General features: G+C 41.3%; 1 non-coding gene across 1 annotated transcript; it reads left to right on the forward strand.

The window, feature by feature from the left end:
- Window positions 1-3,634: 3,634 nt before the first annotated feature.
- On the forward strand, window positions 3,635-3,691 carry LOC118941228. Its single transcript, XR_005037557.1, has one exon. It is a non-coding gene; the product is annotated as a U7 small nuclear RNA (small nuclear RNA).
- Window positions 3,692-4,177: the final 486 nt, after the last annotated feature.

Below are 4,177 nucleotides of genomic sequence, written 5' to 3' on the forward strand. Positions count from 1 at the left end.
TATCCTGTGGATGTATTTCAAGGCCTACCTTCAAACTGTTAGATTACTTGTTAGATATTACTGCATGGTCGGAACTAGAAGCAGAAGCACTTCGCTACACTCGCATTAACATCTGCTAACCATGTGTATGTGACAAATAAAATTTGATTTGATTTGAACCCAGTGCTTCTTTGCTTGACATCATGGGAAAATCAAAAGAAATCAGCCAAGACCTCAGAAACAAAATTGTAGACCTCCACAAGTCTGGTTCATCCTTGGGAGCTATTTCTAAATTCCTGAAGGTACCACGTTCATCTGTACAAACAATAGTACGCAAGTATTAACACCATTGGACCACGCAGTCGTCATACCGCTCAGGAAGGAGACGCGTTCTGTCTCCTAGAGATTATTGTAATTTTGCGCGAAAATAGCAAATCAATCCCAGAACAACAGCAAAGTGAAGATGCTGGAGGAAACAGGTACAAAGTATCTATATCCACAGTAAAACGAGTCCTATATCGACATAACCTGAAAGGCCGCTCAGCAAGGAAGCAGCCACTACTCCAAAACCGCCATAACAAAGATCATACTTTTTGGAGAAATGTCCTCTGGTCTGATCAAACAAAAATATAACTGTTTGGCCATAATGACCATCGTTATGTTCGGAGGAAAAATGGGGAGGCTTGCAAGCCGAACAACACCATCCCAACCGTGAAGCACATTCATACACTCAGTTAGTATTTGGTAGCATTACCTTCTCTCCCCTCTCCTCTCTTCTCCTCTCCTCTCCTCTCCTCTCCCCACCTCTCCTCTCCTCTCTCCATCTCTCCTCTCCCCACCTCTCCTCTCCCCATCTCTCCTCTCCCCTCCTCTTATCTCTTCTCCCCTGTGAACCCACATTCATTCTCCCCACTGCTGCAGCACAATCCTCCTTTTACCTTAATCTTCCCCTCTTTCTCAGTCTCTTTCCTCTCTCCCTTGTCTCTCTCTCTCTCTTCAGAGGGAGGGAGGAACGGAGGAAGGGAGCAAGGGAAGGAGGAAGCGCTACTCCAGTGAAGTTGATTCCATTCCTCTCTCTAATCCCACTGTACCCAGTCAGTACTAACAAGTCTGGAAATCAAAGCATTGCTCCTCTCCTCACTACTCTGCTTTGCCATTCTCCTCTGCTCCAACCATCACACAACATTAACTGTTTTCCAAGGCCCTCTGGTATAGCCCTTCCACTGGGAGACAGAGAGAGATCTATGTAACATTACAATGGTAAAATAGTCATATACAGTAACAACAAAAATATATTCCACCAACAACCTTGGACCAGTCTAGACAGGTGAAAAACAACCAACCAACATGGAGAGAGAAACAAACACAGATTACTTGAAGATTCCACGGTGTATGAAGCAAGCGTCATTTTTTCTGATTTTATCTCAGGTGCAGCTGGTTATCATATGGTATGGATGACATGCTGGAATGATAACACGCAATCAAGGGACCTACTCCATACCTCCCCCCATACCTCCCCCATACCTCCTCCCATACCTCCCCCATACCTCCCCCATATCTCCCCCCATACCTCCCCTCATACCGCCCGGGCAACAAAGGAGTGGCTTCGTAAGAAGCATTTCAAGGTCCTGGAGTGGCCTAGCCAGTCTCCAGATCTCAACCCCATAGAAAATCTTTGGAGGGAGTTAAAAGTCCTGTTGCCCAGCACTAGCCCCAAAACATCACTGCTCTAGAGAGATCTGCATAGAGGAATGGGCCAAAATACCAGCAACAGTGTGTAAAAACCTTGTGAAGACTTACAGAAAATGTTTGACCTCTGTCATTGCCAACAAACGGTATATAACAAAGTATTGAGATAAACTTTTGTTATTGACCAAATACTTATTTTCCACCAGAATTTGCAAATAAATTCATTACAAATCCTACAATGTGATTTTCTGGATTTTTTTTCTTCTCATTTTGTCTGTCATAGTTGAAGTGTACCTATGATGAAAATTACAGGCCTCTCTCATCTTTTTAAGTGTGAGAACTTGCACAATTGGTGGCTGACTAAATACTTTTTTGCCCCACTGTACAGACACTCAATTAGTTTTGGGTAGCATTGCCTTTCACTGTATAACTTGGTCAAACGTTTCGGGTAGCCTTCCACAAGCTTCCCACAATAAGTTGGGTGAATTTTGGCCTATTCCTCCTGACAGAGATGGTGTAACTGATTCAGGTTTGGAGGCCTCCTTGCTCGCACACGCTTTTTCAGTTCTTTCCACAAATTTTCTATAGGATTGAGGTCAGGGCTTTGTGATGGCCACTCCAATAACTTGACTTTTTTGTCCTTAAGCCATTTTGCCACAACTTTGGAAGTTTGCTTGGGGTCATTGTCCATTTGGAAGACCCATTTGCGACTAAGCTTTATCTTCCTGACTGATGTCTTGAGATGTTGCTTCAATATATCAACATAATTTTCTTTCCTCATGATGCCATCTATTTTGTGAAGTGCACCAGTCCCTCCTGCAGCAAAGCACCCGCACAATAGGATACTGCCACTCCCGTGCCTCACGGTTGGGATGGTGTTCTTCGGCTTGCAAGCATCCCCCTTTTTCCTCCAAACATAATGATGGTCATTATGGCCAAACAGTTCTATTTTTGTTTCACCAGACCAGATGACATTTCTCCAAAAAGGACGATCTTTGTCCCCATGTGCAGTTGCAAACCGTAGTCTGGCTTTTTTATGGCGGTTTTGGAGCAGTGGCATCTTCCTTGCTGAGCGGCCTTTCACGTTATGTCGATATAGGACTTGTTTTTACTGTGGATATAGATACTTTTGTACCTATTTCCTCCAGCATCTTCACAAGGTCCTTTGCTGTTGTTCTGGGATTGATTTGCACTTTTCACACCAAAATACGTTCATCTCTAGGAGACAGAACACATCTCCTTCCTGAGCGGTATGACTGACGGCTGAGTGGTCCAGCGGTGTTAATACTTATGTACTATTGTTTGTACAGATGAACGTGGTACCTTCAGGCGTTTGGAAATTGCTCCCAAGGATGAACCAGACTTGTGGAGGTCTACAATTTTGTCTCTGAGGTCTTGGCTGAGTTCTTTTGATTTTCCCATGATGTCAAACAAAGAGGCACTGAATTTGAAGGTAGGCCTTGAAATACATCAACAAATACACCTCCAATTGACTCAAATTATGTCAATTAGCCTATCAGAAGCTTCTAATGCCATGACATAATTTTCTGGAATTTTCCAAGCTGTTTAAAGGCACAGTCAATTTAGTGTATGTAAACTTCTGACCCACTGGAATTGTGATACAGTTCATTATAAGTGAAATAATCTGTCTGTAAACAATTGTTGGAAAAATGACTTGTGTCATGCACAAAGAAGAAGTCCTAACCAATTTAACAAAACTATAGTTTGTTAACAAGACATTTGTGGAGTGGTTGAAAAACAAGTTTTAATGACTCCAACCTAAGTGTATGTAAACCTCCGACTTCAACTGTATGTATCTTCCTACCTACCTTCCTACCTAAAAACATATCTAATTTATAAAATAGTCTTTACTGGCCAGCAAAACAAAACAAAAACAACATGTCCACTGTATAAAAACGAAGTGTGTAGTGATATCTGACAAGTTCAACAAGTAGGTTACAGGTTATGGAACATGTGCTCTTTTAGTATTTCTGTAGTAGGTTTCCTCAAGGAGGAAGCCTCCACTTCTGTGTCAAAGATAATGAAACAAAAACACTATAGCAAATACAACAGTAATGTCTGCAAAAATAACAGATACAGTATGCTACACAGTATGCTATTACAGTATGCTCAAACACAACATTAACTACTACAGTATACTACAATCTGCAAAAACACAGCATTAATTACTATAGTATATACTACAGTTTTATTTCACTACAGTATTATACTATAGTTAACTGTAAATACTACAGTATTCACTGTGGTGTTTGTCTGCAAAAAAAACTCTACACTGAATAGTATAGTATATAAATATAGTAATACTACAGTATTTAGACCATAGAATAATATAGTATTTTTGATATGGGTACTTACTGACTTTTACATCACAACCACATTTTACTTTTCACCCTTTTCTCATGCCACAGTACTTCCTACCCACTCTATGTTGGCTTCCCACTCAGATGAGAGTGGAATTTAGAAGCTGTGGAAGTACTTCCCAAGCCAA

The sequence above is a fragment of the Oncorhynchus mykiss genome, chromosome 18, assembly GCF_013265735.2.
Source record: "Oncorhynchus mykiss isolate Arlee chromosome 18, USDA_OmykA_1.1, whole genome shotgun sequence".
Lineage (NCBI taxonomy): Eukaryota > Metazoa > Chordata > Actinopteri > Salmoniformes > Salmonidae > Oncorhynchus > Oncorhynchus mykiss.